Source organism: Triticum urartu, chromosome 1 (genome assembly GCF_003073215.2).
Source record: "Triticum urartu cultivar G1812 chromosome 1, Tu2.1, whole genome shotgun sequence".
NCBI lineage: Eukaryota > Viridiplantae > Streptophyta > Magnoliopsida > Poales > Poaceae > Triticum > Triticum urartu.
The window spans coordinates 138,345,779-138,372,156 of record NC_053022.1 but is presented as its reverse complement, the minus strand read 5'-3'; positions in this window follow the sequence as shown (position 1 = coordinate 138,372,156).

Below are 26,378 nucleotides of genomic sequence, written 5' to 3'. Positions count from 1 at the left end.
CAAGAGAATAATTCATAGGCATTTCTTGATGTCTACTAGTATTACCAATTCTTTGACATTCATTGCAAGACAAGACAAACTTACGGGCATCCTTGAAGAGAGTAGGCCAATAAAAACCAGATTGCAATACCTTATGTGTAGTTCTATCTCCAGCGTGGTGTCCTCCATAAGACTCGGAATGACACTTGCGTAGGATCTGTTCCTGTTCATGATCAGGTACACAACGTCTAATAACACCATCTACTCCTTCTTTATAAAGATGTGGGTCATCCCAAAAGTAATGTCTCAAATCATAGAAGAACTTTTTCTTTTGTTGGTATGTGAAGCTAGGTGGTATAAATTTAGCAACAATATAATTAGCATAATCAGCATACCATGGAGTACTACGAGAAGTACTTATAACATTTAATTGTTCATCAGGAAAGCTATCATTAATAGGTAGTGGGTCATCAAGAATATTTTCTAACCTAGACAAGTTGTCTGCAACGGGGTTCTCAGCTCCCTTTCTATCAACAATATTCAAATCAAATTCTTGTAGCAAGAGAACCCATCTAATAAGTCTAGGTTTAGCATCTTTCTTTTCCATAAGGTATTTAATAGCAGCATGATCAGTGTGAATAGTTACTTTAGAATTAACAATATAGGGTCTGAACTTATCACAAGCAAATACAACTGCTAAAAGCTCTTTTTCAGTAGTAGCATAATTTCTTTGAGCATTATCTAGATTCTTACTAGCATAATGAATAACATATAATTTCTTATCAACTCTTTGCCCTAGAACAACACCTACAGCATAATCACTAGCATCACACATAATTTCAAAGGGTAAATTCCAATCAGGTGGCTGAACAATAGGTGCAGAGACTAATGCTTTCTTAAGTATTTCAAATGCTTCTACACAATCATCATCAAAGACAAATGGTATATCTTTTTGCAATAAATTAGTCAGAGGCCGAGAAATTTTTGAGAAGTCCTTAATGAACCTCCTATAAAATCCGGCGTGACCAAGGAAACTTCTTATACCTTTGATGTCCTTGGGACATGGCATCTTTTCAATAGCATCAACCTTGGCTTTATCAACTTCAATACCTCTTTCAGAAACTTTGTGCCCCAAGACAATACCTGCATTAACCATAAAGTGTCACTTTTCCCAATTCAAGACAAGATTAGTTTCTTCACATCTCTGCAAAACTCGATCAAGATTGCTCAAGCAATCATCAAAGGAGGAATCATAGATGGAAAAGTCATCCATGAAAACCTCACAAATCTTTTCAGAAAAGTCAGAGAATATAGCCATCATGCATCTTTGAAATGTAGCAGGTGCATTACATAAACCAAAAGGCATACATCTATAAGAAAAAGTACCAAAAGGGCATGTAAAAGTAGTCTTTGATTGATCTCTAGCCGACACAGGTATTTGAGTGAAACCAGAATAACCATCTAGAAAGCAATAATGTGTATGTTTGGATAATCTTTCTAGCATTTGATCAATAAAAGGTAAGGGGTAATGATCTTTCTTAGTAGCTTTATTTAATTTGCGGAAATCAATTACCATCCTATAACCTGTGATAATTCTTTGTGGAATCAATTCATCTTTATCATTAGGGACAACAGTAATACCTCCCTTCTTAGGGACACAATGGACAGGACTTACCCACTCACTATGAGCAACGGGATAAATTATACCTGCCTCCAGAAGCTTGAGTATTTCTTTTCTTACCACTTCTTTCATTTTAGGATTCAGACGTCGTTCAGGATCACGAACTGGTTTGGCATCTGCTTCCAAATTTATTTTATGTTGACATAGAGTGGGACTAATGCCCTTAAGATCATCAAGAGTATATCCAATAGCAGCACGATGCTTCTTCAGAGTTTTCAATAATCTTTCTTCTTCATGCTCTGAAAGGTTAGCACTAATAATAACAGGATATATCTTCTTTTCATCAAGATAAGCATATTTAAGATTATCAGGTAAAGGTTTAATCTCAAACACGGGATCACCCTTGGGTGGAGGGGGGTCTCCTAAAATTTCAACAGGCAAGTTGTGTTGCAGAATAGGTTCCTGTTTAAAGAATACATCATCTATTTCCCTTCTTTCATTCATGAACATATCATTTTCATGGTCTAGCAAATAGTGTTCTAAAGGATCACTAGGAGGTACGGAAATAGAAGCAAGACCAATAATTTCATCCTTACTAGGTAATTCTTCCTCACGATGTTGTTTACTAAATTTAGAGAAATTAAACTCATGAACCATATCGTCCAAACCAACAGTAACAGTATTCTTAGTGCAGTCTATGGTAGCATTGACAGTATTTAAGAAGGGTCTACCAAATATAATGGGACAAAAGCTATCTTGTGGAGAAGTAAGAACAAGAAAATCAGCAGGATATTTAGTTTTCCCACACAAGACTTCAACATCTCTAACAATTCCAATTGGTGCAATAGTATCTCTATTAGCAAGTTCAATAGTAACATCAATATCTTCTAACTCAACCGGTGCAATTTCATTCTTAATTTCTTTGTATAAGTCATGAGGTATAACACTAGCACTAGCACCCATATCACATAAGCCATGATAACAATGATCTCCTATTTTAACAAAAATAACAGGCACGCCTACCACAGGTCTATGTTTATCTTTATCACACGGTTTAGCAATTCTAGCAGTTTCACCTTCGAACTGAATAACATGCCCATCAATATTATCAGACAAGAGATCTTTAACAATAGCAATATTAGGTTCTACTTTAACTTGCTCAGGATGTGTATAAGTTCTAATATTGCTTTTATGAACAACAGTTGAAGCTTTAGCATGATCCTTTATTCTAATAGGGAAAGGTGGTTTCTCAATATAAGAAGTAGGAACAATAGGATCATTATAAGCGACAGTCTTTTCTTCAACTTTAATAGGTGCAGCTACTTTTACTTCTATGGGAGGATGATATTTAAACCACTTCTCCTTAGGGAGATCAACATAAGTAGCAAAAGATTCACAGAAAGAAGCTACTATCTCAGAATCAAGTCCACATTTAGTGCTAAACTTACGGAAAATATCGGTATCCATAAAAGATTTAACACAATCAAACTTAGGTGTCATACCTGACTCCTTACCTTCGTCGAGGTCCCAATCTTCGGAGTTGCGTTTAATTCTATCCAATAAATTCCATCTGAATTCAATAGTCTTCATCATAAAAGAGCCAGCACAAGAAGTATCGAGCATGTTGCGATTGTTTTGAGAAAGCCGAGCATAAAAACTTTGCATAATTATTTATCTCTGGAGCTCATGATTGGGGCATGAATATAACATTGATTTAAGCCTCCCCCAAGCTTGAGCGATGCTTTCTCCTTCGCGAGGCCAGAAATTATATATATAATTTCGATCACGATGAACAAGATGCATAGGGTAATACTTTTGATGAAATTCCAGCTTCAATCTTTTATAGTCCCACGATCTCATATCATCACATAGCATATACCATATCAATGTGTCTCCCTTCAAAGATAAAGGGAAGACCTTCTTCTTAGCAACATCATCGGGTATACCTGCAAGCTTAAATAATCCACAAACTTCATCCACATATATTAAGTGCTCATCAAGATGTTTTGTTCCATCTCCTGTAAAAGGATTAGCTAGCAGTTTTTCCATCATAGCCACGGGAAATTCAAAAGGAGTTTCATTAATAGGTTGAGGAGCAACTCTTTGCTCTACTGGACAGGGTGAAGATACCCCGAACAAGCCCCTCAAAGAATTACTTTCCATAGTAACAAGTGACAGTAAATTTCAGCACACTATAAATTTTTCCTTACCAAATTCCACTTACCAAAGGCGCTACACTCCCCGGCAATGGCGCCAGAAAGGAGTCTTGATGACCCACAAGTATAGGGGATCTATCGTAGTCCTTTCGATAAGTAAGAGTGTCGAACCCAACGAGGAGCAGAAAGAAATGATAAGCGGTTTTCAACAAGGTATTCTCTGCAAGTACTGAAATAAGTGGTAACAGATAGTTTTGTAATAAGGTAAATTGTAATGAGCAACAAGTAACAAAAGTAAATAAGGTGCAGCAAGGTGGCCCAATCCTTTTTGTAGCAAAGTACAAGCCGGAACAAACTCTTATAATAGGAAAAGCGCTCCCGAGGACACATGGGAATATCGTCAAGCTAGTTTTCAACACATTCATATGATTCATGTTTGATACTTTGATAATTTGATATGTGGGTGGACCGGTGCTTGGGTGCTGTTCTTACCTGAACAAGCATCCCACTTATGATTAACCTCTATTGCAAGCATCCGCAACTACAACAAAAGTATTAAGGTAAACCTAACCATAGCATGAAACATATGGATCCAAATCAACCCCTTACGAAGCAACGCATAAACTAGGGTTTAAGCTTCTGTCACTCTAGCAACCCATCATCTACTTATTACTTCCCAATGCCTTCCTCTAGGCCCAAATAATGGTGAAGTGTTATGTAGTCGACGTTCACATAAAACCACTAGAGGCTAGACAACATACATCTTATCAAAATATCAAACGAATACCAAATTCACATGACTACTCATAGCAAGACTTCTCCCTTGTCCTCAAGAACGAATGTAATTACTCACAAAGAATATTCATGTTCATAATCAGAGGGGTAATAATATGCATAAAGGATCTGAACATATGATCTTCCACCAAATAAACCAACTAGCATCAACTACAAGGAGTAATCAACACTACTAGCAACCTACTAGCACCAATCTCGAACTTTGAGACAAGAATTGGATACAAGAGATGAACTAGGGTTTGGAGATGAGATGGTGCTGGTGAAGATGTTGGTGGAGATTGCCCTCTCCCGATGAGAGGAGCGTTGGTGATGACGACGGTGATGATTTCCCCCTCCCGGAGGGAAGTTTCCCCGGCAGAACAGCCCTGCCGGAGCTCTAGATTGGTTCCGCCTCGGTTTCGCCTCGTGGCGGCGGAGTCTCGTCCCGAAAGGTTCCTTCCTCTTTTTTTCTCATCGAAAGACTTCATATAGGAGAATATGGATGTCGGAGACTGAAAGGATCGATATGGTTGACTAGAGGGGGCGTGAATAGGCAACTACCAATTTTTAGCTTTTCTTTACCAAATTAAACTTTGCATCAAAGTAGGTTGTCTAGATGTGCAACTAGGTGAGCAACCTATATGTCGGCGTTCTGGGAACGGGGGTCCCCAGACTTGCCTGCCTGCGGCCTGCGGCGTGGCTCAAAAGGGGGCCCAGCGCGGCCCATCTTCACCAACACAAACCCAAGACCCTCGCGAGGGGCCAAGCCTCGTGGGGCGGACGACGCGGAGCTTCCTAGGCACGGCCTCGTCAGGCTGGCTCACGAGGAGGCGGAGAGATCAAGGCGGGGTACCTCACGAGGTGCCCGTGACGCAAGCCATGACGACCGAGGGCGCCAGGCGGGTGCCAGCCCGCGCAGTGTCCTCCTTTCCTCTTTGGTGCAAAGGGGGCAAGCGCAGCCGCGGAGTACCGAGGCATCAGGCAAAGGTTGCCATTTCGGTGCAACGAGACCAAGACCATGAGGACTACAAGACAGAGGTCATCGTGGAGCCCGAGACGGCGTCATCACTAGAGCTTTGTGTAGGCGAAGACTACTTTTGTTAGGGTAGCTAGTACTAGCTGTCCCCTTCAAATTAGCCCGCCATTGTTGGCTCCCTTCCCGCTCGATATTTGGGAAGAGGACCAGGGCCTCTATAAATAGGACCAGCCACCCACAGAGCAAAGAGAGGTTCGGAGAGGATAGAGGGATCAAAGGATAAAAGGATCAGAGAGAGAGAGAGAGAAAGGTGACTGAACTCCTCCCAGCAGTTCATCTCCCCAGCCAAGAACAGACCCTCGCGAGGCTGTTCTTCCTTGTATTGTTCATCATCATCAGCCCAAGAGGCAATCCACCACACCACACACTGGAGTAGGGTATTACACCACAACGGTGGCCCGAACCAGCATAAACCCTTTGTCTCTTGTGTTGTTTTTTCCATAGTTTAGATCTTAGCGAGGCGGAGGGGTGCAGGTAGGTAGGAGGCGAAATCTCCACGTGCACCCCAGTGTTCGAACCTCAAGGCTCTGCCGGAACCCGAAATCCGACATTTGGCGCGCCAGGTAGGGGTGCACCGGAGTTTTCTCTTCCGCCACCGCCACGGCCCGCCTCGCGATGGGTAGCACGTCGCCCGCTCCGGCCACCGGTGCCAGCGTGGGGGCCAGGGGGCTCCGAGCCCTGGCCCCAGCCCTGCAACGGTTACGGTGGCCGGACAAGCTCAAGCCAACGACGCCGCCGCGCTACGGTGGCACGACAGATCCGCTGGCCTTCTTGCTGGCGAGCGAGGAGGCCCTCCTCAAAGCCGGAGGTGACGATAGGGTCGTGGCCAACTGGCTCCCCATGGCCCTCACCGGCGCCCCGCGCACATGGCTGCTCCACCCGCCGGCAGCCTCCGTGGCCTCTCGGGAAGAGCCCCGCAACCTCTTCCCCGCCCATCGCGCTGCACCAATACCCCCGGTCATCGCGGCCCTCTTGGGCGGCTCGCAGGCGCCGCCTACAAGTCACCACGTCAAGCCGTTCATCCGCCGGGTCAGCGCCGCTTCCACGCGGCAGGGGGCTCCCCTGGACCGGGCGGCGCCCGAGACCGGCCTGACCTTCAGCTCGGAGGACCACCCCTCCAACTCGGCCTGCTCGAGTGCGCTCCCCATGCTGTGCACCCCCACCATCTGCCAGGTGGCCGTCACCAGAACCCTCATTGATGGCGGCACGGGCCTCAGCATGCTCTCGGTCGAGGCCTTCAACCTCCTCTGCATACCCCTGGAACGGCTGCAACCCAGCCGGCCCTTCTCAGGCATTGGGGGCGAGTCTTCCAGCTCCTTGGGACAGATCCGGCTCCCAGTAACCTTCGGCACCTACGACAACTTCCGCACGGAGCTGGTCGACTTCGACATCGCCCCCATCGGCCTCCCCTACAACGCCATCCTCGGCTACCAAGCGCTGGCCCAGTTCATGGCCGCGACGCACCCGGCGTACAACCTCATGAAAATGCCCGGGAGCAGCGGTGTCCTCACTATGCACGGGGACACCGGGGACGCGCTGCGGGTGCTGAAGCTCACCTTCAAGACGGCGGCGTCGGCACAGCCCGCCGACTTGGAGACCCCCGAGCCCAAGGGAGCTGCACCCGCCAAGAAGAAACAGTTGTTCACCCAAGACAAGGCAGAAACCAAGCAGATACCCGTCGATGAGGACGGGTCCACCAACGCCACTTTCACCATAGGCGCCCACCTCAAACCCGAGCAGGAGGAGGCCCTGGTCGGGTTACTGCGTGCAAACAAGAAGGTATTCGCTTGGGAGCCTGACCAGTTGGCAGGGATCCCTAGGAGTGTAATCGAGCATCACCTCAACGTGTGCCCCAACGTGCGCCCTGTGAAGCAGAAGGCCAGGCGGCAGTCCATGGAAAAGCAGGCCTTCACCGTCCAAGAGACCCGCAAATTAGAAGCCATTGGGGTCATTCGCGAGGTCCGGTACCCGGATTGGTTGGCCAACCCTGTCGTTGTGCGAAAGAAGGGAGGGAAGGAGCGCATGTGTGTCGACTTCACCAACCTCAACAAAGCATGCCCGCAAGATCCGTTCCCGCTCCCCCGCATCGACCAGATCGTCGATTCCACTGCGGAATGTGACCTGTTATGCTTCTTGGATGCCTTCTCTGGGTATCACCAGATCAAGATGGCGGTAGAAGACGTCGAGAAGACAGCCTTCCTAACCCCATGTGGGGTGTACTGCTACACATGCATGCCATTCGGGCTGCGTAACGCAGGGGCGACCTTTCAGCGGCTGATGCACATCACCTTAGGCCCGCAGCTCAGGAAGAATGTTGAAGCTTACGTCGATGACATTGTGGTAAAGTCTCGGGAGGCCAGGACCTTGATACAAGACCTGGAGGAAACCTTCGCGAGCCTCAACGTAGTGAACCTACGGCTCAACCCAGAGAAGTGTGTGTTCGGAGTCCCCTCGGGCAAGCTCTTGGGTTTCCTCGTGTCCCACCGAGGCATCGAGGCTAACCCGGAGAAGGTCAAGGCGGTGGAAGACATGAGCCCGCCAAAGACCCTCAGAGAAATGCAGAAGCTCACGGGACGCGTGACCGCGCTAGAGCGCTTCATCTCCAAGTTGGGGGAACGAGCGCTGCCCTTCTTCCAGCTAATGAAGAAAAAGGGGCCCTTCAAGTGGACTGAAGATGCTGACAAGGCGTTCCAGGATCTCAAGAGATACCTGACCAGCCCACCGGTCATGGTGGCTCCGCGCCCTCAAGATCCCCTGGTGCTTTACCTCGCCGCCACTCCCTACTCCGCCAGCGCAGCCTTGGTGGCAGTCAGAGAGGAGCGCCGAATCAAAACCGCGGCAGCAGCCCAGGATAAGGCAGAACAGGGACAAGGAAGGCCCACAGAAACTGCCACCGCGGCTGAGGAGGATCAGCCGTCGCAGAGGGGTGCACTGGAGGCGGAAGAGGCCCCTCTCCCAGATGGCCAGTCTTAGGAGGCCTCATTGCCTCAAGAGGCGCCATGGTCTCCGAAGGGAGCCACCAGCACTGACGCACTCCACCTCGTTGAGCACCCAGTGTACTTCGTCAGCACGGTGTTGCGGGATGCAAGGGCATGGTACCCCATGCCTCAGAAACTCCTCCTCGCGCTACTGGTGGCCTCGCGCAAGCTGCGGCACTATTTTCAGGGTCACCCCATCAAGGTCGTCTCGTCATACCCCCTAGAGAGAGTGCTCAGGATCCCTAATTCGGCTGGAAGGGTCACTGAGTGGAACATAGAACTGCAAGCATTTCAGCTCGAATTCAGCACGACCAGAGTCATCAAGGGAGCAGCGTTGGCGGATTTTGTGGCAGAATGGACGGAGGCGCCAGGCCTCAAGGCCGAAGAGGATCGGTCCCTGTCCCCGGGAAGCGAGGCGCCAGAAGGCTGGGTCATGTACTTCGATGGGGCGTTCTCCAGGCATGGCGCTGGGGCTGGGGCGGTGCTTATATCGCCCACTCAGGACAAGCTCTATTACGCCGTGCAGCTCTGTTTCTAGCAAGGTGAAAAGGTCTCCAACAACATAGCGGAGTATGAAGGTTTAATAGCGGGCTTGAAGGCCGCGGCTGCCCTGGGGGTGAAACGCCTCATCATCAAGGGCGATTCGCAGCTCCTTGTCAATTTCTCCAACAAGTTGTACGAGCCGAAGGATGAGCACATGGAAGCCTACCTAGCGGAGGTCCGCAGGATGGAGAAGCAGTTCTGGGGGTTGGAGTTGCAGCATGTGCCCCGTGGCACCAATCAGGAGGCCGACGACATCGCCAAACGGGCGTCCAGGCGGTTACCTCAGGAGCCTGGCGTTTTCGAGGAGCGGCTCTTCAAGCCCTCAGCCCTGCCGTCATTATCGAACACGTCTCAGCCCCGGGAGGAGCTCCCCCAGCCACCTATCTCAGGGGCTCCGGCCTGTGGCCCGGCCTCAGGAGCACGCCTGCTCCTGACGATGGAACCTCAGGAGGGATGTTGGATCGCGGAGCTCCGGAGTTACCTAACGCAAGGGACCCTGCCGGAGAAGGAGGAGGAAGCGGAGCGAGTGGCACGCCAGGCCACGGCATACTGCATCAAGGATGGAGAGCTCTACCAGAAGCGGCCAAACGATGTATCCCTGCGCTGCATCTCCAGGGAGCAAGGGAAGGAACTGCTGGAAGATATACACGGCGGAGACTGTGGACATCATTCATCATCACGGACCCTCGTCAGCAAGGCGTTCCGCAGTGGGTTTTATTGGCCCACCGCGCTCAATGACGCCGTCGAACTAGTGAAAGCTTGTGAGGCCTGCCAGTTCCACACCAAGCAGATCCATCAGCCAGCAGGAGGCTTGCAGACTATAGCCCTTTCGTGGCCATTCGCAGTCTGGGGGCTGGACATCTTGGGCCCGTTTCCTCGGGCGCCCGGGGGCTACCGCTACCTCTACGTCGCCGTGGACAAGTTCACCAAGTGGGCTGAAGTAGAGGCTGTCCGCACCATTCCCGCGGGTTCCGCGGTCAAGTTCATCAAGGGCATCGTGAGCCGGTTTGGGGTGCCGAATCGCATCATCACGGACAACGGTTCGCAGTTCACCAGTAACCTATTCAAAACATACTGTGCTAACCTTGGAACGCAGATATGCTACGCTTTGGTGGCGCACCCCCGAAGCAACGGCCAGGCCGAGCGAGCCAACGCGGAGGTCCTGAGGGGCCTCAAAACCAGGACGTTCAAGAAGAAGCTGGAGGCCTGCGACAGAGGTTGGTACGACGAGCTTCAGTCCGTGTTGTGGTCCATCCGCACAACCGCGACCAAGCCAACTGGAGAGACCCCGTTCTTCCTGGTCTACGGAGCCGAAGCGGTCCTCCCTCACGAGGTCAGACGTCACTCCGCGCGGGTCCTGGCATTCGACGAGGCGCAGCAGGACGCCATGCGGGGGATGGACCTCGTGCTGGGGGAGGAACGTCACTGAGAAGCCGCGCTGCGAGCGGCGAGGTACCAACAAGCACTACGGCGACATCACTGCCGCAACATCCGCCCCAGAACTCTCGAGGTAGGAGACCTCGTGCTCAGGCGGGTTCTCTCCAGGGAGGGGCTGCACAAGCTCTCTCCCATGTGGGAGGGCCCGTTCAAATTTGTTCATGTTTCCAGGCCCGGCTCCGCGCGCTTGGAGACTCAGGAGGGGGTGCCAGTCCAGAACGCATGGAACATCCAGCACCTCCGGAGGTTCTACCCCTAAAAAGGCCCAGAGCCTGTGAAGAAGGAGAATGCCTGTGAAGCTATCGCGTTTTGGAAAAGGCCCAGAGCATGTGAAGAAGGCGAATGCCTGTGAAGCTATCGCGTTTTGGAAAAGGCCCAGAGCCTGTGAAGAAGGCGAATGCCTGTGAAGCTATCGCGTTTTGGAAAAGGCCCAGAGCCTGTGAAGAAGGCGAATGCCTGTGAAGCTATCGCATTTTGGAAAAGGCCCAAAGCATGTGAAGAAGGCGAATGCCTATGAAGCTATCACATTTTGGAAAAGGCCCAGAGCCTGTGAAGAAGGCCAACGCCTGTGAAGCTCGCCGCCCATGACACTCTCACGTAATAATGAGTTGGGGTTGTACACGCCCCGGAGTCTCAGGAGCGCCGGCCTCAGGCCCTGGGGCTCCCTCCCACGCCCAGTGGTAGCACTTAGCTCTACGCTGGTGAGAAGACGTCGAAGACTAGATTAGGTGCCGGACGCGGCTTTTCATTTGCTTTCCGCAGTTGGCTTGTTCCTTCTCATTCGAAGTTTTATTGAAGTTGTTGCCGTCTTTGGCTTGTGGTTCTTTGACCTTTCAGTCTCCTGCCTTGATTTCTCTTGTGCAAGGCCTCGCGAGGGGGGCAGCCGAGTGCCCTCGCGAGTGTTCCTATCCTAGTCATTCAAAGGGTTCGCGACCTGGGCCCATTACAGGAGCACCCCTCCAGTCCGTGCCCCACGGGCACCGCGACACAAACAAAGGGCCTGGGTCGGTCGCCCCCCACGGCCGGGGCCGGGAACTATCCACGCGCGGGAACGTAGCCGGAAGGTATGATAACGAAAGCAAAACGATGATTAACAGCAATAACCCAAACACGCCCCCGCGGGGCTCCACACTACTGTCTTTGTTATGCAGGAAAAAGGAAAAGAAAGAACAAATCTGGTGCAGCTCGCCTCACACCGGCCCGCAGGGAAGGCCGAGCTGCCTCCGGAGATCAGGCGGACTCCCTCTCGCACTTCACCAGGGCGCAACGGCGGGCGGACAAGTTGCCACCTCCCAAGCAAATACGACGGCGTGGAGGCTGACCGCGGCCACCGCTAGAAGAGTCGCCGCCTGAAGAAGAACCGAAGAAGCTTGAGGAACCCTGAGCGCTGCCAGCCGCGCGAGCGCTGCCCTCTCCATCATCGCCGGAGCTGGGTTCCCAGCCATGGTCGTCACCCTCGGGGCAACACCCTGCGCGGCGACCATCTTCCCCAAACACCCTCACGTAGAGGGTGGCATCGCCGTCGAACTTGAAGTGTAGGGTGCACCGAAGGCTCAAGCCACGCGCGCGGGCAAACGTCTGCCAACCGCGGGCCAGGGACAGGCTCCTGGCCGCGGAGACCTCCAGTGAGACCCATGAGGCCCGGCTGCAGCAGCCGTCGGCCTGGAGCCAGAGGCCGCCTGGGGCGTCGGCCGGGAGCTCGCCAAGGAGGAAGCGAGGAAGTGGAAGCCGGGTGCTAGTCGGCTCCGCCGACCACACGACGAACTCCGGCAGCACTTCAGCAGCGAGAAAGCGCGTCCTAGGGGGACACGCAGCCGGAGCGCGCCCCCCGGCCGCAGCAATCCGCCCGTCGCTGTGCTAAAGATCGCCTCCACGACCGCAGGGAGCTACCGTGGTGGCCACAGGATGTTTGCGAGGGCGCCCTCGGCCGCGCTTGGGCGGGGGAGAGGCGGGCTCAACCTGGCGAGCCTTCCCCTTCTCTGCGGCCGAGAACCTCCTCGACGGGGCCATGAAGAAAAAGGAGAAGCAAGGGGGGATGAACTGGAAGGGCGCGCGCCGGTCCGTACTTATAACTGGCGAGGGCCAACCAACGGCCCCCACGATCGCAGGTAATTATGACCCGCTTTGCATGCAGGGACTTGTCCAATCCGTGCAGTTGCCGAGGCGCCATGGGGAAGTGGAGGCGCCCACGCCCAGTCAACGGCCACGCGGCACCCAAGGCCGCAGGCTGTTAGGGCCCGCGGCGCTTCGCTCTTGCCCTTCCGCCTCCTCGCACGGCCAAGTCTGGGCACGCCTTGGGCCCGGGGGCTACTGTCGGCGTTCTGGGAACGGGGGTCCCCAGACATGCCTGCCTGCGGCCTGCAGCGTGGCTCAAAATGGGGCCCAGCGCGGCCCATCTTCACCAACACAAACCCAAGACCCTCGCGAGGGGCCAAGCCTCGCGGGGCGGACGACGCGGAGCTTCCTCAGGCACGGCCTCGTCAGGCTGGCTCACGAGGAGGCGGAGAGATCAAGGCGGGGTACCTCATGAGGTGCCCGTGACGCAAGCCATGACGACCGAGGGCGCCAGGCGGGTGCCAGCCCGCGCAGTGTCCTCCTTTCCTCTTTGGTGCAAAGGGGGCAAGCGCAGCCGCGGAGTACCGAGGCATCAGGCAAAGGTTGCCGTTTCGGTGCAACGAGACCAAGACCATGAGGACTACAAGATGGAGGTCATCGTGGAGCCCGAGACGGCGTCATCACCAGAGCTTTGTGCAGGCGAAGACTACTTTTGTCAGGGTAGCTAGTACTAGCTGTCCCCCTTCAAATTAGCCCACCATTGTTGGCTCCCTTCCCGCTCGATATTTGGGAAGAGGACCAGGGCCTCTATAAATAGGACCAGCCACCCACAGAGCAAAGAGAGGTTCGGAGAGGATAGAGGGATCAAAGGATAAAAGGATCAGAGAGAGAGAGAGAGAAAGGTGACTGAACTCCTCCCAGCAGTTCATCACCCCCGCCAAGAACAGACCCTCGCGAGGCTGTTCTTGCTTGTATTGTTCATCATCATCAGCCCAAGAGGCAATCCACCACACCACACACTGGAGTAGGGTATTACACCACAACGGTGGCCCGAACCAGGATAAACCATGTGTCTCTTGTGTTATTCTTTCCATAGTTTAGATCTTAGCGAGGCGGAGGGGTGCAGGTAGGTAGGAGGCGAAATCTCCGCGTGCACCCCAGTGTTCGAACCTCAAGGGTCTGCCAGAACCCGAAATCCGACACTATATGATGCAATAACAACAAGCATACAAGCAAGCAACGGTAGAAACACTAAAGAGCTTGCACAAGTAAAGGTAAGAGATAACCAAGAGTGGATCCGGTGGAGACGAGGATGTGTTACCGAAGTTCCTTCCTTTTGAGGGGAAGTACGTCTCCGTTGGAGCGGTGTGGAGGCACAATGCTCCCCAAGAAGCCACTAGGGCCACTGTATTGTCCTCACGCCCTCACACAATGCGAGATGCCGTGATTCCACTATTGGTGCCCTTGAAGGCGGCGACCGAACCTTTACAAACAAGGTTGGGGCAATCTCCACAACTTAATATGAGGCTCCCAACAAGACCATGAAGCTTCACCACAATGGAATATGGCTCCGAGTTGACCTCAACCGTCTAGGGTGCTCAAACACCCAAGAGTAACAAGATCCGCTAGGGATGAGTGGGGGAATCAAAAATCCCTTGATGGAAGTGTAGATCGGAGCCTTCTCAACCACTCCCGAGCAAATCAACAAGTTTGATTGGCTAGGAAGATAGATCGGGCAAAATGAAGCTTGGAGTATTTAATGGAGCTTGAGCAATAAATGGAGCTTTGGGACGGAAGAGGGTGGGTGAGAAGAAGAAGGGGACTCCCTTTTATAGTGGGGGCAACAATCCCGTTGCCCCCCACCAACCAGCCCCGCACAGGGCGGTACTACCGCTGAGAGGGGGCGGTACTACCGCTAGAACAGCGGTACTGCCGCGCCAGCCAGCGGTACTGCCGCGCTGAGGAGACTAGTAGGGAACAGATCCAACTGCAGTACTACCGCGGTGGTAGGGCGGTACTACCACTCCAGGAACGGTACTACCGCCACTACAACCGTGACTAGTGCTGCAAAACCCAACACGAGAAAAAGACCTCTTGAATCGAGGCGGTAGGAGCCAGACTGCCCAACGATACTACGACAGTGGGGTCAAGGGTGGTAGTACCGCTGTGGAGCGGTACTGCCGCTTGTGACCCTTCGGCCGTAGTACCTCAGGCAGCGCGGTACTACCGCTGGGGTGAGAGAGAGGGAGAAGGGATCTCTCAAAGAATCTGAGGACCAGGCAGAGGTGCCAGGCCCCCAGCGGTACTACTGCTGTGGAGCCACGGCGGTACTACCGCTGCGGAGCGGTACTACCGCTGCGGAGTGGTACTACCGCCTGTGGCTTCTCAGCGGTACTACCGCTGGGTGCACGGTACTGCCGCTTAGACCCAGACAGGACAAGGAAGAGAGGAGAGATCTCTTCAATGGACAGGAAAAGCTCGGAGGGTGAGAAATTGATGTGTACGTGATGATTCCACCCATGCAAAACCCCAGCGGACCCCCTCTTGATAGTACGGTGCCCTCTACGCAACTAGTCCATCGAGAAAGAAATGAAAGAGCTACACCGTCTTGAAATACACTCCGAGGGAAAGAAGGCATCTCATGCCAGGGGAGAATCTGTGAATTATTCAAAGCACAAGATTAGTCCGCAAACATGTTGTCATCAATCACCAAAACTACCTTGAGAGAGATATGCCGTAACAGAGACCCACCAGGGGGCCCACGAGGTAGGGGGCGCGCCCCCACCCTCGTGAGCAGGGTGTGGGCCCCCTGGCCTTCATCTTTGGCGAGGATTTTTCTTTATTTATTTTAAGACGTTCCATGGATTTTCAGGACTTTTGGAGTTGCGCAGAATAGGTCTCTAATATTTGCTCCTTTTCCAGCCCAGAATTCCAGCTGCCGGCATTCTCCCTCTTTATGTAAACCTTGTAAAATAAGAGAGAATAGCCATAAGTATTGTGACATAAAGTGAAATAATAGTCCATAATGCGATAAATATCGATATAAAAGCATGATGCAAAATGGACGTATCACTTCTCCCCCATAAATCAAGCCCCCTTCCAAACTCCACCATGGCCGAACGCGAACCGCGCAGCATCCATATGAGCTGCGATTGGAGCAATCTCCCTAGTGACATCCTCGACCTCTGTTGTTCGTGTATGGATATGTTGAGGGCCCTGTGGCTGGCTGCATGCTCGAGGGACATGCACACGGCCATCGTCGAAGCGAGGCCTAAGCTTTTCAAGACACCCTGCTTGCCGCTATCTGGTCTTGCGAGATTGGCTCACCATGATACGGAGGCATGCATGATGCCCCTCGACTTCAATCCGATCTCCATTAGCCCAAACTTCTTTGCAGGTATGTAGTGGGTCGCCGTACATCATTTCCCTCGACATCGATCTGATCACCATCGCCCGAAACTTCTTGGCAGGTATGTACTGGGTCGGCATGAACTCCCACTGGATGGCTGCCTTCAGAGAAGACAGTAAAAAGTTGGTGCTCGTGAACTTCCAGACCTCCCATGAGATTATCCTTCCTCCATTGGATTATATAGAGTATTTGAAGGAAATGTGCCCTAGAAGCAATAATAAAGTTATTATTTATTTCCTTATATCATGATAAATGTTTATTATTCATGCTAGAATTGTATTATCCGGAAACATAATACTTGTGTGAATACATAGAGAAACTAAACGTCACTAGTGTGCCTCTACTTGACTAGCTCATTAATCAAAGATGGTTATATTTCCTAACCATAGACATGTGTTGTCATTTGATTAATGGGATCACATCATTAGGAGAATGATGTGATTGACATGACCCATTCCATTAGCTTAGCACCCGATCGTTTAGTATGTTGCTATTGCTTTCTTCATGACTTATACATGTTCCTATGACTATGAGATTATGCAACTCCCGTTTGCTGGAGGATCACTTTGTGTGCTACCAAACGTCACAACGTAACTGGGTGATTATAAAGGAGCTCTACAGGTGTCTCCAAAGGTACATGTTGGGTTGGCATATTTCGAGATTAGAATTTTGTCACTCCGATTGTCCGAGAGGTATCTCTAGGCCCTCTCGGTAATGCACATCACATAGGCCTTGAAAGCATTGCAACTAATGAGTTAGTTGCGAGATAATGTATTACTAAACGAGTAAAGAGACTTGCCGGTAACGAGATTGAACTAGGTATTGAGATACCGACTTTCGAATCTCGGGCAAGTAACATACTGATGACAAAGGGAACAAAGTATGTTGTTATGTGGTCTGACTGATAAAGATCTTCGTACAATATGTAGGAGCCAATATGAGCATCCAGGTTCCGCTATTGGTTATTGACCGGAGACATGTCTTGGTCATGTCTACATTCTTCTCGAACCCGTAGGGTCCGCACGCTTAACGTTACGATGACAGTTTCATTATGATTTTATATATTTTGATGTACCGAAGTTTGTTCGGAGTCCCGGATGTGATCACGGACATGACGAGGAGTCTCGAAATGGTCGAGACATAAAGATTGATATACTGGACAGCTATATTCGGACACCAGAAGTGTTCCGGGTGATTTCGGAGAAAACCGGAGTGCCGGAGGGTTACCGGACCCCCCCCCCCCGGGAGAAGTAATGGGCCTTATGGGCCCTAGTGGAGAGAGAGAGGGGCGGACAGGGTGGGCCGCGCGCCCCCTCCCCCTCTGGTCCGAATTGGACTAGGAGAGGGGGGCGGCGCCCCCTTTCCTTCTCCCTCTCCCCCTTCCTTTCCCCCTCCTAGTAGGAGTAGGAAAGAGGGGAGTCCTACTCCTACTAGGAGGAGGACTCCTCCTCCTTGGCGCGCCCCAAGGGCCGGCCGGCCTCCCCCCTTGCTCCTTTATATACGGGGACAGGGGGCACCTCTAAACACACAAGTTGATCTTCCTGATCGTTCTCTTAGCCGTGTGCGGTGCCCCCTCCACCATACTCCTCGATAATATTGTAGCGGTGCTTAGGCGAAGCCCTGCGACGGTAGAACATCAAGATCATCACCACGCCGTCGTGCTGACAGAACTCTTCCCCGACACTTTGCTGGATCGGAGTCCGGGGATCGTCATCGAGCTGAACGTGTGCTAGAGCTCGGAGGTGTCGTAGTTTCGGTGCTTGATCGGTCGGGCCGTGAAGACGTACGACTACATCAACCGCATTGTCATAACGCTTCCGCTGTCGGTCTACGAGGGTACGTAGACAACACTCTCCCCTGTCGTTGCTATGCATCACCATGATCTTGCGTGTGCGTAGGAATTTTTTTGAAATTACTATGTTCCCTAACAGTGGCATCTGAGCCAGGTTTTATGCGTTGATGTTGTGCACGAGTAGAACACAAGTGAGTTGTGGGCGATATAAGTCATACTGCTTACCAGCATGTCATACTTTGGTTTGGCGGTATTGTTGGATGAAGCGGCCCCGACCGACATTACGCGTACGCTTACGCGAGACTGGTTCTACCGACGTGCTTTGCACATAGGTGGCTGTCGGGTGTCAGTTTCTCCAACTTTAGTTGAACCGAGTGTGGCTACGCCCGGTCCTTGCGAAGGTTAAAACAACACCAACTTGACAAACTATCGTTGTGGTTTTTGATGCGTAGGTAAGATTGGTTCTTGCTTAAGCCCGTAGCAGCCACGTAAAACTTGCAACAAACAAAGTACAGGACGTCTAACTTGTTTTTGCAGGGCATGTTGTGATGTGATATGGTCAAGACATGATGCTAAATTTTATTGTATGAGATGATCATGTTTTGTAACCGAGTTATCGGCAACTGGCAGGAGCCATATGGTTGTCGCTTTATTGTATGCAATGCAATCGCCCTGTAATGCTTTACTTTATCACTAAGTGATAGCGATAGTCGTAGAAGCATAAGATTGGCGAGACGACAACGATGCTACGATGGAGATCAAGGTGTCGCGCCGGTGACGATGGTGATCATGACGGTGCTTCGAAGATGGAGATCGCAAGCACAAGATGATGATGGCCATATCATATCACTTATATTGATTGCATGTGATGTTTATCTTTTATGCATCTTATCTTGCTTTGATTGACGGTACATTTTAAGATGATCTCTCACTAATTATCAAGAACTGTTCTCCCTGAGTATGCACCGTTGCGAAAGTTCTTCGTGCTGAGACACCACGTGATGATCGGGTGTGATAGGCTCTACGTTCAAATACAACGGGTGCAAAACAGTTGCACACGCAGAATACTCAGGTTATACTTGACGAGCCAAGCATATACAGATATGGCCTCGGAACACGGAGACCGAAAGGTCGAGTGTGAATCATATAGTAGATATGATCAACATAGTGATGTTCACCAATGAAACTACTCCATCTCACGTGATGATCGGACATGGTTTAGTTGATTTGGATCATGTGATCACTTAGAGGATTAGAGGGATGTCTATCTAAGTGGGAGTTCTTTAGTAATATGATTAATTGAACTTAAATTTATCATGAACTTAGTACCTGATAGTATCTTGCTTGTTTATGTTTGATTGTAGATACATGGCCCGTGCTGTTGTTTCGTTGAATTTTAATGCGTTCCTTGAGAAAGCAAAGTTGAAAGATGATGGTAGCAATTACACGGACTGGGTCCGTAACTTGAGCATTATCCTCATTGCTGCATAGAAGAATTACGTCCTGGAAGCACCGCTGGGTGCCAGGCCTGCTACTGGAGCAACACCAGATGCTATGAACGTCTGGCAGAGCAAAGCTGATGACTACTCGATAGTTCAGTGTGCCATGCTTTACGGCTTAGAATCGGGACTTCAACGACGTTTTGAACGTCATGGAGCATATGAGATGTTCCAGGAGTTGAAGTTAATATTTCAAGGAAATGCCCGGATTGAGAGATATGAAGTCTCCAATAAGTTTTATAGCTACAAGATGGAGGAGAACAGTTCTGTTAGTGAGCATATACTCAAAATGTCTGGGTGTAATAATCACTTGATTCAATTGGGAGTTAATCTTCCAGATGATTGCGTCATTGATAGAATTCTCCAATCACTTCCACCTAGCTACAAGAGCTTCGTGATGAACTATAATATGCAAGGGATGGATAAGACAATTCTCGAGCTCTTCGCAATGCTGAAAGCTGCGGAGGTAAAAATCAAGAAGGAGCATCAAGTGTTGATGGTCAACAAGACCACTAGTTTCAAGAAAAAGGGCAAAGGGAAGAAAAAGGGGAACTTCAAAAAGAACAGCAAGCAAGTTGCTGCTCAGGAGAAGAAACCCAAATCTGGACCTAAGCCTGAAACTGAGTGCTTCTACTACAAGCAGACTGGTCACTGGAAGCGGAACTGCCCCAAGTATTTGGCGGATAAGAAGGATGGCAAGGTGAACAAAGGTATATATGATATACATGTTATTGATGTGTACCTTACTAATGCTCGCAGTAGCACCTGGGTATTTGATACTAGTTCTGTTGCTAATATTTGCAACTCGAAACAGGGACTACGGATTAAGCGAAGATTGGCTAAGGACGAGGTGACGATGCGCGTGGGAAATGGTTCCAAAGTCGATGTGATCGCAGTCGGCACGCTACCTCTACATCTACCTTCGGGATTAGTATTAGACCTAAATAATTGTTATTTGGTGCCAGCGTTGAGCATGAACATTATATCTGGATCTTGTTTGATGCGAGACAGTTATTCATTTAAATCAGAGAATAATGGTTGTTCTATTTATATGAGTAATATCTTTTATGGTCATGCACCCTTGAAGAATGGTCTATTCTTATTAAATCTCGATAGTAGTGACACACAAATTCATAATGTTGAAGCCAAAAGATGCAGAGTTGATAATGATAGTGCAACTTATTTGTGGCACTGCCGTTTAGGTCATATCGGTGTAAAGCGCATGAAGAAACTCCATACTGATGGACTTTTGGAACCACTTGATTATGAATCACTTGGTACTTGCGAACCGTGCCTTATGGGCAAGATGACCAAAACACCATTCTCCGATACTATGGAGAGAGCAACAGATTTGTTGGAAATCATACATACAGATGTATGTGGTCCGATGAATGTTGAGGCTCGTGGCGGATATCGTTATTTTCTCACCTTCACAGATGACTTAAGCAGATATGGGTATATCTACTTAATGAAACATAAGTCTAAAACATTTGAAAAGTTCAAATAATTTCAGAGTGAAGTTGAAAATCATCGTAACAAGAAAATAAAATTCCTACGATCTGATAGTGGAGGAGAATATTTGAGTTACGAGTTTGGTGTACATTTGAAACAATGCGGAATAGTTTCGCAACTCACGCCACCCGGAACACCACAGCGTAATGGTGTGTCCGAACGTCGTAATCATACTTTACTAGATATGGTGCGATCTATGATGTCTCTTACTGATTTACCACTATCATTTTGGGGTTATGCTTTAGAGACGGCCACATTCACGTTAAATAGGGCACCATCAAAATCCGTTGAGACGACGCCTTATGAACTGTGGTTTGGCAAGAAACCAAAGTTGTCGTTTCTGAAAGTTTGGGGCTACGATGCTTATGTGAAAAAGCTTCAACCTGATAAGCTCGAACCCAAATCGGAGAAATGTGTCTTCATAGGATATCCAAAGGAAACTATTGGATACACCTTCTATCACAGATTCGAAGGCAAGACTTTTGTTGCTAAATTCGGAAACTTTCTAGAGAAGGAGTTTCTCTCGAAAGAAGTGAGTGGGAGGAAAGTAGAACTTGCTGAGGTAACTATACCTGCTCCCTTATTAGAAAGTAGTACATCATAGATAACCGGTTTCTGTGACACCTACACCAGTTAGTGAGGAAGCTAATGATGATGATGATCATGAAACTTCAGAACAAGTTACTACTGAACCTCGTAGATCAACCAGAGTAAGATCCGCACTAGAGTGCTACGGTAATCCTGTTCTGGAAGTCATGCTACTAGATCATGATGAACCTACGAACTATGAAGAAGAGATGGTGAGCCCAGATTCCGCAAAATGGCTTGAAGCCATGAAATCTGAGATGGGATCCATGTATGAGAACAAAGTGTGGACTTCGGTTGACTTTCCCAAAGATCGGCAATTGAGAATAAATGGATCTTCAAGAAGAAGACTGACGCTGACGGTAATGTTACTGTCTACAAAGCTCGACTTGTCGCAAAAGGTTTTTGACAAGTTCAAGGGATTGACTACGATGAGACCTTCTCACCCGTAGCGATGCTTAAGTCTGTTCGAATCATGTTAGCAATTGCCGCATTTTATGATTATGAAATTTGGCAGATGGATGTCAAAACTGCATTCCTGAATGGATTTCTGGAAGAAGAGTTGTATATGATGCAGCCGGAAGGTTTTGTCGATCCAAACGGAGCTAACAAACTGGTGCAAGCCTCTCGGAGTTGGAATAAACGCTTTGATAATGTGATCAAAGCATTTGGTTTTGTACAGACTTTTGGAGAAGCCTGTATTTACAAGAAAGTGAGTGGGAGCTCTGTAGCATTTCTAATATTATATGTAGATGACATATTACTAATTGGAAATGATATAGAATTTCTGGATAGCATAAAGGGATACTTGAATAAGAGTTTTTCAATGAAAGACCTCGGTGAAGCTGCTTACATATTGGGCATTAAGATCTATAGAGATAGATCAAGACGCTTAATTGGACTTTCACAAAGCACATACCTTGACAAAGTTTTGAAGAAGTTAAAAATGGATCAAGCAAAGAAAGGATTCTTGCCTGTGTTACAAGGTGTGAAATTGAGTAAGACTCAATTCCCGACCACTGCAGAAGATAGAGAGAAAATGAAAGATGTTCCCTATGCTTCAGCCATAGGTTCTATCATGTATGCAATGCTGTATACCAGACCTGATGTATGTCTTGCTATAAGTCTAGCAGGGAGGTACCAAAGTAATCCAGGAGTGGATCACTGGACAGCGGTCAAGAACATCCTGAAATACCTGAAAAGGACTAAGGATATGTTTCTCGTATATGGAGGTGAAAAAGAGCTCATCGTAAATGGTTACATTGATGCAAGCTTTGACACTGATCCGGACGATTCTAAATCGCAAACCGGATATGTGTTTACATAAAATGGTGGAGCTGTCAGTTGGTGCAGTTCTAAACAAAGCATTGTGGTGGGATCTACATGTGAAGCGGAGTACATAGCTGCTTCGGAAGCAGCAAACGAAGGAGTCTGGATGAAGGAGTTCATATCCGATCTAGGTGTCATACCTAGTGCATCGGGTCCAATGAAAATCTTTTGTGACAATACTGGTGCAATTGCCTTGGCAAAGGAATCCAGATTTCACAAGAGAACCAAGCACATCAAGAGACGCTTCAATTCCATCCGGGATCTAGTCCAGGTGGGAGACATAGAGATTTGCAAGATACATACGGATCTGAATGTAGCAGACCCGTTGACTAAGCCTCTTCCACGAGCAAAACATGATCAGCACCAAAGCTCCATGGGTGTTCGAATCATTACTGTGTAATCTAGATTATTGACTCTAGTGCAAGTGGGAGACTGAAGGAAATATGCCCTAGAGGCAATAATAAAGTTATTATTTATTTCCTTATATCATGATAAATGTTTATTATTCATGCTAGAATTGTATTATCCGGAAACATAATACTTGTGTGAATAGATAGACAAACTAAACGTCACTAGTGTGCCTCTACTTGACCAGCTCGTTAATCGAGGATGGTTATGTTTCCTAACCATAGACATGTATTGTCATTTGATTAACGGGATCACATCACTAGGAGAAAGATGTGATTGACATGACCCATTCCATTAGCTTAGCACCCAATCGTTTAGTATGTTGCTATTGCTTTCTTCATGACTTATACATGTTCCTATGACTATGAGATTATGCAACTCCCGTTTGCCAGAGGATCACTTTGTGTGCTACCAAACGTCACAACATAACTGGGTGATTATAAAGGAGCTCTACAGGTGTCTCCAAAGGTACATGTTGGGTTGGCGTATTTCGAGATTAGGATTTTGTCACTCCGATTGTCGGAGATGTATCTCTGGGCCCTCTCAGTAATGCACATCACATAAGCCTTGCAAGCATTGCATCTAATGAGTTACTTGCGAGATAATGTATTACGAAATGAGTAAAGAGACTTGCCGGTAACAAGATTTAACTAAGTAGTGAGATACCGACGATCGAATCTCGGGTAAGTAACATACCGATGACAAAGGGAACAAAGTATGTTGTTATGCGGTCTGACCGATAAAGATCTTCGTAGAATATGTAGGAGCCAATACGAGCATCCAGGTTCTGCTATTGGTTATTGACCGGAGACATGTCTCGGTCATGTCTACATTGTTCTCGAACCCATAGGGTCCGCACGCTTAACGTTACGATGACAGTTTCATTATGAGTTTATATATTTTGATGTACCGAAGTTTGTTCGGAGTCCCGGATGTGATCACGGACATGACGAGGAGTCTCGAAATGGTCGAGACATAAAGATTGATATATTGGACGGCTATATTCGGACACCGGAAGTGTTCCGGGTGATTTCGGAGAAAACCGGAGTGCCAGAGGGTTACCGGAACCCCCCCGGGAGAAGTAATGGGCCTTATGGGCCCTAGTGGAGAGAGAGAGGGGCAGCCAGGGTGGGCCGCGCGCCCCCTCCCCCTCTGGTCCGAATTTGACTAGGAGAGAGGGGGCGGCGCCCCCCTTTCCTTCTCCCTCTCCCCCTTCCTTTCCCCCTCCTAGTAGGAGTAGGAAAGAGGGGAGTCCTACTCCTACTAGGAGGAGGACTCCTCCTCCTTGGCACGCCCCAAGGGCTGGCCGGCCTCCCCCCTTGCTCCTTTATATACGGGGGCAGGGGGGCACCTCTAGACACACAAGTTGATCTTCGTGATCGTTCTCTTAGCCGTGTGCGGTGCCCCCCTCCACCATACTCCTCGATAATATTGTAGCGGTGCTTAGGCAAAGCCCTGCGATAGTAGAACATCAAGATCGTCACCATGCCGTCGTGCTGACGGAACTCTTCCCCGACACTTTGCTAGATCGGAGTCCGGGGATCGTCATCGAGCTGAACATGTGCTAGAACTCGGAGGTGCCGTAGTTTCGGTGCTTGATCGGTCGGGCCGTGAAGACGTACGACTACATCAACCGTGTTGTCATAACGCTTTCGCTGTCGGTCTACGAGGGTACGTAGACAACAGTCTCCCCTCTCGTTTCTATGCATCACCGTGATCTTGCGTGTGCGTAGGAATTTTTTTGAAATTACTACGTTCCCTAACAGTATTACCATCGCGGTCCAAGTCATCTAGATTACTACGTCAGTTGGACGGACCTTGTTTTGCAGAAGATTGTAATCTGCCAAGTGCCCACACGACATGCAAATTACGCAGACTTCAAGGTAATTGCCTTGTTCGACCGCGGACTCGCCTATCTTTACGCCGGTGCCTTCTTTAGTTGGAGACAACTCGGCTTCCAGTGGATCATCGTCAAAGCTGATACACACTACTGTGATGCTATTGAACACGATGGCATCATCTACGCGATCGACAAAGCAGATGGCAGCACGTATTGCTGGGACGGCGCATGTAAGTTGTTTCCTCTCATGTTAATGATGACGCCATGACACTGTTTGAACTTTTTGTGATGATTGGCATATCTCTGTTTGAGCAGAATTTGAGTAGAACTATGGCAATGTATTAGAGACGTAGTAAATTAGCTATATTTGGAATGAGTTAATTCATGCGATTGTGACCATGTCATTACAGCCAATTTGTACCCTGAATAATCAAACGGTTAGGAATATATGGATATTATCCTTATTTTATAGTAATCTATATACTACTACTAAATATGAGTGTGTATCAATGGCCATGTTAGTTTCCTCATTTTCATGATGTAGAAACATGCACCACACTGTTGGTTTCATCTAACCATACATTAGGGAAGTAAATGTGCATATGCAGAACTCTATATTTGGAAGTAGTGAAATCCTGCAATGCTTACCATGTGTACATACCTATATTCGCCCTTCAGCAACCAATGGCTAGAATAATATCCTCACAAAAATTTTGCCCACAGAACACGGGTATATAACAATGCATGGTCTGTTAGTTACCTTGAAGAATTTGTTTGTGAGGACAGAACATGATTACATAACATGCATGACATGGTAGTTTCCTGTGAAGAATCGATTGCGAAATAACATGAGTATAACTATGCATGGCACTTCTATATTTTCGAACCCAGTATACATTTCCCTGTATTTTCCTCCCAGTTCCAACAGGGACATGTCAATGCTGTTTATTGCATTATCCTACTCATACTCTGAACAATGCTGATCTTACATTAACAATGCCTGTCCTTTTTGATATGATGTAGTGTCCCTACAGTTACTGCCCTTTGTAATCACACCACCTTTGCCAAAAACAGGGAAGCACAACTGGTTCCTCGCTCGATCAGACGACGACAAAAGACTGATGATCATTCGGACACATGAGCCGGAAAAGTTATATTGCAAAAACCCCACTATATACAAGCACCATGTAATACGTGAGTATCCGGACAGTGGCTATTACGTCTATGAGCAGGATACCAGCTTGTTGGGGCCTTTAGGATTTTTTAGTTGGAGGCGGGTAAACAGCCTTGGTTCACACTCTCTGTTTCTCGGACCCAATTATCCTATTAACCAGGAGATCACCGTTGGCAAGGACCTTGATGGCAGAGAGGCTCTTTTTGCTATGGAAAACTGTGTCTACACGGCGAGCCCTAGGAGTTCGGGAG